This window comes from Lycium barbarum, chromosome 5, assembly GCF_019175385.1.
Source record: "Lycium barbarum isolate Lr01 chromosome 5, ASM1917538v2, whole genome shotgun sequence".
Taxonomy (NCBI): Eukaryota; Viridiplantae; Streptophyta; class Magnoliopsida; order Solanales; family Solanaceae; genus Lycium; species Lycium barbarum.
In genome coordinates, this window is record NC_083341.1 from 15624466 (window position 1) to 15638596 (window position 14131).

At 35.8% G+C, this 14131-nt stretch overlaps 1 pseudogene; it reads left to right on the forward strand.

The window, feature by feature from the left end:
- The first annotated feature begins 1379 nt into the window (after positions 1-1379).
- Positions 1380-4206, forward strand: LOC132639237 (DELLA protein GAI-like; annotated as a pseudogene).
- The last annotated feature ends 9925 nt before the right edge of the window (positions 4207-14131 follow it).

The window sequence follows — 14131 nt, forward strand, 5'->3', positions numbered from 1 at the left end:
TTCTCCTAACCGGGTCGGGTCTGTCCACATGGGCGACCCACGACCTAAGCCCAATATCCAACAGGTTGTTTTTCAAATTCCAAATACAAGTTCAAGTTTTATTTGGAATTTTCATGGCTGTTTGAAAAAAGTAAAAAAAAAAAATTGCAGAAAAAAGGCATCCAAAATTACACTTATTTATGTCTTAAGATATCATCTGTCGTGTTTCTCTTTTACGCGTCCTTAAGAAAATAGTATTAATTAGGGCTGGTTTTGATTAATTTAGTCTTATTTATGTCTTATGATATAATCTCTTTTTATTGAATATTTACTTTATTTATGTGTCATTTTCTCATAATTAGGTGTTTGTAGTCTTCAAGAACAATTACTACTAAAGGTAAGGTGAGAATTTTTTTTTGTCTTGAACTTCTAAATGACAAATAATTTAAGACAACCATTTTTAGAATGACACATAATTTGAGACGGAGGGAGTAATAATTAGAACCAACAGGGAAACTTGTGTTTTCTAGAATATCTACGTCGACAGACATGTTCTAAGAAATTCCGTCCAACTTCTGTCCCAACTTTTTATAATGTATGGATCACTGTTGTTTTTCAGCAGAGTCGTTCTTCTGTTGATACTATCTTCGTTCACATTTACTCGTTCACTATAGACTTTGCACACCCCTTGAAAATAATAAATAAAGTACATAATTTATCATGATACCCATATTTATTGGTGTATAATCTTAATGGATTTGAAAAATGATTTGCATTGAGTAATTAATGTTAAGGGTAAAGCAAAAAAAAAAATTATTTTTCTCTTGATATGCGAAAGTAGATAAATAAAAGCGAAAATCTATTTTTAAAATAGTGGACAAGTAAAAGTGAACGGAGGCAGTAAACAAATACTCTCTTCATTTTTAAATGTTTGACTTATTTTCCTTTTCATCCGTTTAAAAAAGAATTTCTTTTTTTTTGACAACTTTTTAATTTCAACTTTCCACATGACATATTTAAAACTACAAGATTAAACGACATTTTGGTATATTCGACATATCTTTAAAATTAATTTTTTTTACTTTCCTAAACGTCGTACCGTATCAAAACCAGATGATATTTTGAAACGGAGGGCATAGTAGAAAGTTGATCCTCGTGCTATTCTTAACGCGTATAAAACGGAAGGTAGTTTTCGAACAATTGAAAGGGAAATTTCTTCGAATGACACCAAAATAAAAAAGTTGACTCAGTCAGAAACTGAGACCTCACTCTTTTTAGCAAAGCAGGAAGGTGACTCCAGCAATTTATCAACAACAACAACAACCAAAAGAGAGAGAGAGAGAGAGAGAGAGAGAGAGAGAGAGAGAGAGAGAGAGAAGGTTGCAGTAGTAGAAAAGAAAATGAGTTCTATAGAGATGTCTATGGACACAATAATGGAAGATTCAGATTACTCTGTTTCTAATACAAATGCAATCATCTTCAATGGTACTTCTGATTTTTCAGTGCGGACTGAGAGCTTAATCTCAGGTCCCAATATTCCTAATTCGTCTTCAACGAGTGAAGACGAATACCAGCAGTAGATTTCAACGGCTGCTAGCGGTGGTGGTACTGTCGATTCGATGACCGTATCATCATGTGGATCTTCCAGCTGGTTTAACAATAATAATGATGAGCAAAGTGATCAGCAAGAGATTAGGATATTTAATGTTGATTTCAGGGCGCTTTCTCAGGTTGCAACTTGCAGTACCAGTAACAAAGGATTAGAGAGCAATAGCAGACTTAATTCTTGTTTATTGCCGGATAAAGAAACTAGGATTAGGCTTGCCAATGCGTTGATGGCTTGTGCCAAGGCAGTCCAACAGAAGAACCTAAGTCTAGCAGATCCACATATCAGGGACATAAAAACACGTGCAATTTCACAAAATGGAGCAATGAAAAAAGTAGCGACTTATTTTGCAGAAGCTTTGGATCTCAAGATTCAAGGACTAAAAGTAGCCTCTTCCTCAAATTCGCGCTGTAAACTGTATGTGTGCTTCTACCCTAGCTGCCCCTACCTCAAATTCGCCTACTGCACTGCGAATCAAGCCATTTCTAATGCCTTAGCTGATTCCAAGAGAGTACATATAATTGATTTCAGCTTCAATCAAGGTTCACAATGGGAAAGACTTATGCAGGCGCTTGCATTGCGCCCCGGGGGCCCATCGGTTTTTAGGCTAACTGGAATTGGCTCACCGCAGCATAATGCCACCCACGTCTGATAGGAGGTTGAATGGAAGCTAGCCCGAGATGCGAAGGCAATTGGTGTAGAATTTGAATTCCATGGATTAGTGACCGATTCTTTAGCCGATCTTGATGCATCAATGTTGGATATTAGACCAGGTGACGTGAAAGCAATTGCTGTGAACTCTGTTTTTGAGCTTCACCATCTGTTTTCCAAGCCAGGAGAAATTGAAAAAGTGTTGAATTTAATAAAAAAGATACAACCGAAGATTGTGGCCATCGTCGAACAAGAAGTGAATCACAATGAATGTGTCTTTATCGCTAGGTTTAATGAAACATGGCATGCCTATTCAACAATGTTTGAGAACTCAGATTCGTTGACTCTGCCTAACACCAGTCGTCTCCTACGTGGATTAAGTGACCAATTAAATTATGCCAGCTCATTTAAATTGTGCCAACTCATTTTAATTGTAAATTCACTAATTTGTAAATTTGTGGAGTTTTGACCATTAAAAATTGGGGCTTTTGGGCTGGTTGGATGTGCAATGAGGTGGCGCCTCCTTTGGTGTTGGTTTTGCTCTGATAACGGTGCAAAAAGTGTCTAAGTGGAATAGGAATGACCCACCTGAAGTGTTTAAATGGAACAAGGGTCACTTTAGGTGCTCAAGTGAAAGAAGTAGACGACCACAGGTGTCTGTCGATGAGTTTGGCCTATAATTTATGTATTAGACTCATCATGTGTATGAAAAGAATGGTAGATTTCAAACAAAAAGTGAAATTTCTAGGAAGGATCCAAATGTAAAAAGTTTACTATGTCAAGACCTCACTCTTTTTAGACGAAGTAGGAAGGCAACTCCGGTGTTTGATTTAAGCTTCAATCAAGTACTTTTGCAATGGCGAGCACTTATGCAAGGTCTAGTTTTTCGTCCTGGTGGTCCACCTATTTTTCGGCTCACAGGAATTGGCCTATCGAAGTCCGATTATACAGTTGCCTTACAAGACATCTGGTCTAAGCTTAGTCAATTCGCTGAGGAAATAGGTTTAGAATTTGAATTCCGCAGAATCGTGGCCAATCCTTTAGCCGATGATGCTGATGATATAGCAACGTGAAAGCAGAGGCTGTACACACTGTTTTTATATTTTTGCACGGATTGGCCTTCAAATGCACAGGTTTTGATTTTTTGTCCGAGCTGTGTATTTGATGAAAATATCTAGATATGCATCGATTGACATAAATTCTTTAAAAATTTTATCTTCAGAAACTAAATTTGTGCCTCGCTTGGCACAAGTACTGTAGAAATTAAGTTATGGGGCATATGTTGTGTAGTGTTTTTCAAATTACGTTGAGTGTTGAAAGTCTTTCTAGTCTTATAATTTCTGAAGATAAAAATGTTACGGAACTTATGTTAAGCGAAGCATATCTGAATATTTTCATTAAATAAGACCGGAAAGACTTCAGATCCCCTCTTTCACGATCAGAGCCAAGAGGCATGCAGGGTGGCACGATCAGAGCCAAGAAGCATGCAGGGTGGCACTATAAACCGCCTTGAATTATCTAGTTATAGACAGGATGCTCTACTCTGTCCCATTTTTTGTGTTCTATATCTAGTTGCTTGTACCTAGTGTCTGTGCATGCTATGAGTCCTGTCCTTGGAGGTTTTGGTCTATGTCCCTCTCTAAGTATAATTGTCTGCATTGTACAAGGTAGGGGTCAATGTCAAAACCCCCTAACACCTTAAGATATATATATTCTGAGTGATTATTAAAATAAAATAAAAAGCTTATAATATCACATGTGCGTACATTTGAATATCTTTGTGAGTGTGAGTATTATTCATTCTTTGGTTATTCCATTATTTGAATTGACTATATATTTTGAGTGATTGGTGTTAGTGTTATGATTTTAATGATGACAAATTGTTGTGTAGGTACCAATACTCAAAGGATAAATCAAATGGATCAGGCAAACAAGCCCAATGGACAGCAGGAGTTCAATCGGCTGAATAGAAGGGCAAACCCAAGTCAGCTGCATAAGGAAAGGAATTAAAGATAGGCTACTGCGTATTTTTGGAACAAAATTAGTTTTACTCAAGCACTTAAATCAGCACAATCATGGTGAGTCAAGCATCAAATCAGATCTGTTATACAAGGAAACAAGTACCACTCCAATAAGGCAAATGACGCACAAGGAAAGTAGTTGTACAATCTTTATTTCTCATCAACAACATACAAGGAAAGAAGCATCTGCCAACCAGGCTGGTAACACAGAAGGAAAGCAACGTTACAAGACTTAATGAGCTCTTGCTTTATTCTTGGAAATTAGGATCCTCAATATTCCTAATTTACAACGATCAATTCTCTTGGGTTGACATCTCTGCTGAAAACGAGTCTAAAGGCTAGTTGATTTGAAAACTATATATTCAAGACTCTAGAAACGAAGAAAAATTATACAGTTGTCTCATACTCTCAAGTTCTCTACTTTACTTTTCACAAACATTATATTCTTAAGTGATATAGTGTAAACAAAAAAAGAAAAGAGAGATATAGAATAGTTTGTGAGGCATTGTATCAAAAAGAATTCGAGTGTTTGAGTGTAGACGTAGGAGCTCCATTCAAATAACCCATTGTACCAAAACATTTACAAAGAGCTGCAGAGAACACCCTTGCAACCCAAGGGGACTGGACTAGGATTCACATTGAATCTGAACCAGTGTAAAATATCTGTGTCAATTTTATTTCTGCATTTTTATTACTGCATTATGATATAGTCGACTAGTGTTCTCAGTTAGTCGACTATCTAAACGAAAAAGTTACAATTCACCCCCTCTTGCACTTTCAATTGGTATCAGAGCAAGGTCTCACACTTTATTACTTAACAGCAAGTGAGAAAAGATCAAATGGCTGCATATCAGATTCCTGGTGCAATTTTACAAGATGGGCACTCCACAACGAGGCCACCCTACTTTAATGGTGAACACTACTTCCATTGGAAAGAAAGGTTCAAGATCTTTGTGCAATCAACTTATTATCAAGCATGAATTGTAATCAAGAAAGGACCTAAACCTATTCCAAATATGGATGCAAAAGATCCAAATACAAAAATTGATTTGGAGTCGCATGATGTAACTAAGGAACAACAGGAGACGCTATCGACAAATACTAAAGCAATAGCCTTATTGTACTGTGCAGTCAGTGGAGAGGAATATGCCAAAATATCAAACTGCGAGACTGCAAAAGAAATGTGGGATAAAATTGAGGTCACATACGAAGGAATATCAAAAGTTAGAGAAACCAAAATTGATGCTTTGAGGCACGACTATGAAGCTTTCAGCATGAAGGATGATGAGAATATTGAATCAATGTTCACCAGATTTAGCAAAATCATTGGTGAACTCAAATTTCTTGGTGTGACTTACACTAACTCTCAACAAGTGAGAAAACTTGTCAGAAGCTTGCCCAAAACTTAGGAAACAAAGGCAATTTTTTTAGAAGATGGAAATCTGGATAATTTTACATATGATGAACTAAGAGAAAATCTGATGGCCTTTGAAAATAATCATATTCAAAGATATCAGAAGGATGAAAAGAAGAAAATAGTTTCTTTCAAGTCACAGGCTGAAGAATCTGATGATGAGTTCAAGGAAGAAGAAGTGGCTATGTACTCTAGGCATGTAATTGAAGCTATGAGAAGATCAAGAAACAATAGAAGAGGAAATTCAAATTTTAGGATAGGTAATTCCTCTGCCATTCAAAGAAATGATGGAAAATGCTATGAATGTGAAAAATATGGCCATATTGCATCTGAATGCCCTGATACAAAGAGGAAACCATCAAAAAATTATCAAAAACAACGAGCATTCAGCAGTTGGAGTGAAGACGAAGTCTCTGAAGATGATGAGGAAGATATGGAAAACATTTGCTTTATGGCAATTGGTGAAACTAGCGAGGTAAGACCCTATCACTGTTCCAACTGTAGCGAAACTCAAGAATTGCTTGACCAAACTCTCGAGGATTTAAATAGAGTGTTTAATGAATATAAAAAGCTTAAGAGGTAACGAAAGGACTGGAACTTAAACTAGAAGTAGTTGAAATAGAAAGGGATCTTCTTCAAGAAGAAGTTGATGACTTGAAACTGCAACTTAATGGGTTGCGCAAGTCCACCAGTCATAGCTCTATTAAATCTAACAAATCGACTCGTAACAACAAGTCTACTGGGAAAAGACCTATCAATAGTAGAAATGCCTCTGATAATTCTAAAGATGTGTTAACCAATTATGAGGAGACAGATCAGTCTAATAAAAGTTTTCAAACCACTGAAAGGAAGTCTCCAAGAAACTTTCATAAGTCGACTGCTCAGTCATTTTCTGAAAATCACTCTTCACAAAAATGTTTTTGTTGTGGAAAAACGGGTCATAAATATTTTCAGTGTAGGTTTCATTATACACCTTCTCCAAGTTGGATATGGAAACCCAAGAATGATCAACATAGCACTAACACTCAAGGACCTAAGGAAGCTTAGGTACCTAAAAGAAAGTAACTACCATGTTTTGCAGGAACGCCACAAGAAGAAGTCAAAAGGGAAATGGTATCTAAACAGTGCGTGTTCCTGTCACATGACAGGCGACAAAAGCTTGTTCAAATCAGTTGCTGACTTTGATGGAGGACTAGTCACTTTTGGTGATAACTCAACAAGAATGGTAATCGGTACAAGAACTAATTCGTTTAATAATTCATGTGATATTTATAACGTTTATCTAGTTGAAGGACTCAAATATAATCTCTTGAGTATCAGTCAATTGTGTGATTCTGACTTAGAGGTAAGATTCAAAAAGACTGGCTGTGTTATAGAAGACAAAACTGGAAAAGAAATTCTTCCTGGCAGCAGAACAAGAAATGTGTATATGCTCGACTCTGTTAAAAGTCCAGCTGGACATATTTGCTTGGCATCTATGGGAGAAGATCCTTGGGTTTGGCACAAGAGACTTGGATATGCTAGCATGAGGCTAATTGAAAAATTATCCAAACACGATTTGGTCGTAGGCCTGCCTATAATAAACTATTCAAATGATCATTTTTGCGATGCTTGTCAGAAAGGTAAGCAAACAAGAAGCTCTTTCAATTCCAAAGATATTGTATCTACTTCTAAACCATTGCAGCTTCTACACATGGACCTTGTTGGTCCTACTAGAACTGCTAGTATTAGAGGAAAATGGTATGCCTTCGTTATTGTTGATGATTTCTCTCGTTCTACCTGGGTTATATTTCTTGCTCATAAGGATGATACTCTAAAGAATTTTAAGTTTTTCGGTGAGAAAGTACAGCATGACAAAGGCTACTACATTACTTCCATAAGAAGTGATCACATGGAGGAGAATTTGAGAACAAAACCTTTGAGGATTTCTGCAATGAACAAGGTTATGCGCATAATTTTTCGTCACCAAGATCTTCTCAGCAAAATGGCATTGTTGAAAGAAAGAATAGAACTTTACAAGACATGGCTAGAACAATGATTTTAGAACATAATCTGCCACATCACTTCTGGGCAGAAGCTGTAAGCACAGCATGTCATGTATTAAATAGGTGCTTCATTCGACCCATTCTAAAGAAAACTCCTTACGAGCTATGGAATGGTAAGAAACCTAATATTAGCTATTTTCACTCCTTTAGGTGCAAATGTTTTGTGCACAACAATGCAAAGGACAACATTGGTAAGTTTGATCCTAGAAGTGACGAAGGTATTTTTGTTGGTTACTAGAATAATAGCAAATCCTATAAAGTTTTCAATAAACGCACTAAATCTATTGAAGAATCTGTTCATGTTATTTTTTATGATACTAACCGCTTGATCGAGAAAGAAAAATTTGCAAACTATGATGTCCACCAGTCTTCAGTCACTACGACTACTACCTCAACTGATCAAAGTCTCTCATTAAAAGAAACTACCTCTGCTAACGAATCGACTAACCTTACGATTGGACCTGTTCCAAATGAATGGAGAAGTGAGCCTGATTATCCTAAAAAGTTTGTTATTGGTGATATAAATGAAGGAATGAAAAGTCGAGCTTCCCGCAAAAATAGTGCAAATCTAGCACTCATATCTCAGGTCGAGCCTAAGAAAGTAGATGAGGCTTTAAAGGATGATCATTGGATCAACGCGATGAAAGAAGAATTGGATCAGTTTGACAAAAATAAAGTATGGAATCTAGTTCCTGTTGACACCCAATTTTGTCCCGCCTCTCTTCCAAAATACCTATTTATGTTTCTAACATTTTTATGGAAAATTAAAAAAAATATATATTATATTTTAACTATTAGCCTTTTATCAAAGCTGGTGTTTCATTATTATATTACAGTTACTAATAATTATTATTATTATTATTATTATTATTATTATTATTATTATTATTATTATTACTATTATTATTATTATAGTTCACAACTTTTATCATTTCAGTATTTTACTAGCTTACGCACACGCATTTCATTTATCTTTGCATAATTGAATAAGAGTATTTATTTCACTGAGGATTTTCGGAATATTATTGCACGGCTATTACAACGCCATTTTTTTTATCTGAGCATTAATGATTGCATATTTCGTATTGAGCAATATTTTAATACAAGTTACTTAAACAGGTCCGTCGTTTAAATTTAGAAGCCAAACTATTTCGTGCACTCAATCCGTATTTTTTGACTTATCAGATCCCAAATCAAAGTCCAATCAATTCATAAATATTTTTAACCAGCCTATATTTTTTACCTTAATTTTTAGACCAGTCCGTGTTTTAATTCGTTAGCCCATTCTTTTAATACCCGGTCTAAAACATCAACCCAGTCCATAAATGGACTGGGTCCGACCCGTAGCAAACAAAATAAGGGAAACCCTTAGGTTTCCCCTCATTTTTTCCTCCACCGCCGCATCTCCTTCACTCTTTCCCCCTTTCCTCTTCCTCTCCGCCGTCTTCTCAACCTCCGCACCACCACCTCCGCCTTCCACTCTGTCGCACCATCTTCCTCACCCCACTGCTTCATCGTCCACACCCATACCCCCACTTCACCACGTGATCCCCACTTCACCACCGACATCCCACTCGCCTCCGACACCTCTGTCACACCCATCACTCCACTACACCACGCGTCTGACGCCACTCCCACCACTCCTCTGACACCCTCCACTACACCACGACACCCACACCACTGTCATCCCCACTCAATTTTGTTCCCCACGCCGCTCTCTCTTTCCTTCACAAAGAAACCCTAGATCTCCCCTATAAATATTGATTTCTATGATCGTTGAGGGGGGGGGGGGGGGGGATTTTTCGGGTTCATGAAATGACCCTCAAGAAACGGAGAAAAATTCAAACTAAGTAGGAGTCGCACAAAATCCCTTAAAAAGTTAAGTCCGTTAGCCGCCTATAATCCCCTAAAATACGCGTTCGATTAACAGTTTTTATCTTGTTTTGTTATCAAGTCAAAATATCAAATCAATCTTGTTTTCTGTCGATTACTGTGGTGTTTCTGCGAATCCGAACATCGCGAGCTCGAATTTGGTAGTGTTCGAGTGTAGATCGAAGATTCGAAGCCTCACTTCGTTGCACCCGAAGAAGGTGAATCCCCTTTCTGCAAGCTCTTTAGTAATCGTTTGTGTGTTTTGAACTATTCTGTCGATTTGTTTGCGTAGTCATATTTTAATTGCGTTTGTAGTTTGTTCTGGTCGAATTAAACATGCTCGATCCTGCTTAGTTCAATTCTGGGAGTATATTCGCCTTATATGCAAGTCTAGATTCACCCGAGGCTTATATTTGTTGGTTAGCATGTCCTTAGATTAATTGTGTGTAGGTTCAGATTAGGAGACCAGTTTAATGGTGTGTTGCTTCATAATCTACAAATTTGTACCAATGTTTTATTAAGTCCTGTAATACTGCGTAAAGCCCTGTTCGTGGGCAAAACAATTAGTTATGTATTATATGATCATCTCTATCTAAATTTGTACCTGATCAGGCTCATTTAACCATGTTTGTTTTAGCATTGAAATCTGTAGTTTACTGGATAAGCTCAGTTAGTGTTGTTTGCCTAATTGTGTACATGCCTAATCTTGATCATACCCAATAAGATCATACATGCTCATCCTGGATGCCTGCTGGTCATTTATCTATATTTAGTCTCATATCATCTGGTAAACTTTCTGATAGAATCAATTCCTGCGTTCAGTTGAACTTAGATTAACCTCTAAAAAATGATATGCTGTTTGCCTAAGTCATCTTCAAAGATCATATTTGCATGCTTGAATGGTTTAACCTTGCATGTCTAAAGCTCACAACTTGTTTAACTATGCCCATATCATTGGTTGTGTACGAATTCATTAAATTATACAACTTATGAATCAATCAATATCACTAGCAAGAGTTACATCTTTTCTTCTCTTCTTTCTTTTTCACTATCCTGCAAGATTGCCAGATGTTTAGCAAGAACTGTGAGCTAGTGTGTGTTTAAGCGTAAGCTTCAATTGATCTAAGATTTGTTGCCCTTTTTTGCCAAATGTAGTATGTGTTCATTTGAGATAAGTTTCTGAAAGATTCATTAAAACCAGAAATAATATGCTCAAATGCATTTGCAAGATTTGCTTACAAGGCCAAGATGGATATTTTATTAAAGCACCCTTGTTTGAGTATTTCAAATTGAAGCTGGGGTTCAGAATCGAAAACATGTTTTAAGTTCAATATGGGAACTGTCGACTTAAAAGCATGTTATATATATATGAATTGTGTCGAATCAAGGGTAATGAAACAGTCCCTGCAGTTGAAAAAATGTCCTTACCTCTTGATAATTCACTTGCATATGCCTGGAACTGTCTATGTATTTATCTTCTTAGTTTTGCATCTGTTTTACCTAGTCATGTCCATGCTGCAAGTTGTGAAATAACTATAGATTAGAAATAATCTCGGTCTTCAATATGGTGCTGCTAAATCTTTCCAGAGGATATCAAATGATATCGATGTCCCTTAATTTAATGCATCTATTTCAGTTCTCTATATGATGGATTACTTTATATAATCATGCTTGATTCAGAATTAAGTTTACATGTTAATGGAGTATGCTTGGATCGCTGATTATATACTTGAACTATGATAAAACATCTGAGAAATCCTTCTGATCATAACCATAGTTGTCCAGTACGTTTGCTTTGTTATATCTGTTTTGATATGTCCTTAGGGTAGCCTCTGAAATATCTCTTTGGTTCTGACTTCTTTTCTTTTCATTTTTGCATGACCCTCGCATACGAGTCCGAGGGATTCATCTCCTTTTTGCATCCGGTGTTGGGCTAAAAGCCCAACAAGGTTCCTCTCGTGTCCAGCTCTGTCCGTGGCAGCCATATAAAGAAAATTCATTGGGCCTAAGCCCAATCTTGTTCCAGCAGTTGGGCCTTAGATGGGCCAGATCCATTCTATCTTTTCCTTACCCCTCTCCCTTATTTCCTTGTTGTATATTTTTTTATCTTGTACAACTAACCCTGTCTTATTAACTTAGATAAATCTTAATGAATTAGTAGATTTAATTGTAGTAATGGGTAGTTAATTTAACAAGGATTAATAATTAATTCCATAAATTTCATGTTTTCCCCCTTTTTTTTTATTTTATTTAAGAGTTATTTACAACACCCATAATAGCCATTTATAGAATAATTGACAGTATAAAATTCATATTTTTAATTAAAGTAGTCGTCTTCGTATTGTCTTAGTTTTAAAGCGTCATTAATATACAAACAGATTTGGACATATTCTTAAAACTTAAAGGCATGTCTATTCTCAAAACTTTAAAAAATCAATTAAACACTTCATGGCTTGGTTCGTTTAAATGTTTATTAAACATTACAATACATTCGCGTCTTCTTTATTTATATGTTCAATTATTCTATTTTTTATAAATCTCGTTTTATTATGCTACTTCCTTTTAAAGTTGTTAACAATTATCATAAATTTTATTTCGAATAGCATTCTAAGATTTTCTTTTATGTAAAGTATTGGTTTTGTTTTAAATAACCTTCTTATTCAGAGCATTGACAACATTTATAAGTATTACTTAATTAGCATTATTATATTTTTCAAAATCTTAAGCAGCATTTATAAGTTTATTTTTTAAACAACATTTTGAAATTTCCTTTTATGCAAATTACCGGTCTCATTTTAAAAGCATTCCCTTTGTGAAATTATTATACTTCTTTATAAATTAGTTCAAATGACATTATTATATTTTTCTCTGGAACCTTAGTAATACAAGCAAATTATTTTCTTAAAATTCAAACACTATATTCAATCTGGATTAATTAACCTAAGTTTGGTCGGATAACCGTAAGTTAACGGATTCTAAAGGATGCCTAACCCCTTCCCTTTAGGATAATATAGAGCCCTTACCTAGAATCATACTGGTTAAGCAGACTATTAATCGAGGTTTAGTTTTAACTTTACCTTAGTTAATATTTAGGTGTCCTAATTCACCTTTAAAATCAATTAGGTGGCGACTCCTTAAAACAAATAAATAGGAATCACCAATATGTCATACTCCTTAATTTCAACCCGGTTAAAATGGGGTGTGACAGTTCCCAGACCTGAAAAAGGATCAGTAATAGGAACTAAATGGGTACTCAGAAATAAGTTGAATGAAGCAGGCGAAGTTGTGTGAAATAAAGCTCGACTGGTTGCCCAAGGCTACTCTCAACAGGAAGGAGTCGACTATGATGAAACTTTCGCTCCTGTTGCACGGTTAGAATCTATTCGAATTTTACTTGCTTATGCTGCTTTTAAAGGTTTTAAACTATTTCAAATGGATGTTAAAAGTGCTTTCTTAAATGGATTTATTGAAGAGGAAGTTTTTGTTAAACAACCACCTGGTTTTGAAAATCCTAAATTCCCATACCATGTGTTCAAACTAAGTAAGGCCTTATATGGTCTTAAACAAGCTCCTAGAGCTTGGTATGATCGACTTAGCACTTTTTTTTAGTAGAACATGGATTCTCTAGAGGAAGGATCGATACAACTCTTTTTATTAAAAGAGCTTCATCTGGAAATTTAATCATACAGATTTACGTAGACGATATTATCTTTGGAAGTACTAACCCATCTCTGTGTAGGGAATTTTCTGATCTCATGCAAAGTGAATTTGAAATGAGTATGATGGGAGAAATAACATTTTTCTTGGGGCTTCAAATCCATCAATCGGACAAAGGAATATTCATCTCTCAAAGTAAGTATACAAAGGAGCTTATTCACAAATTTGGTCTAAATGATGCTAATGCTATGAAAACTCCTATGAGTCCTACATGTTCCATTGACAGAGATGACACAAGTAAGGCAGTTGATGAAACTAAGTATAGAGAAATGATAGGTTCTCTACTATATCTTACTGCTAGTCGACCAGACATCATGTTTAGTGTTTGCAAATGTGCTCGTTTTCAGTCAGCTCCTAAGGAATCTCATCTTAGTGCTGTAAAACGAATAATTAGATATTTACTTGGAACCATTTCCTATGGATTATGGTATCTCAAAACTATTCCCTTCAATCTAGAAGGATTTTCTGATACTGATTTTGCAGGAGATAAGGATGATAGAAAAATCACAAGTGGTTCATGCCAACTACTTGGAAAATCATTAATTTCCTGGCATAGCAAAAAACAGGGATGTGTTTCTCTCTCTACTACTGAAGCTGAATATATAGTTGTTGGGCAATGTTTGTGCTCAACTACTATGGATGGTGCATCAACTAAGTGATTATGATTTATTATTTAAGCCTGTTAAAATTTTCTGTGATAATTCTAGTGCTATATGTTTATCAAAAAATCCTGTGCATCATTCTAGAGCAAAGCATATAGATATTAAACACCATTTTATTAGAGATCATATTATCAAGGGGTCGGTTGAATTACAATTTGTTTCCA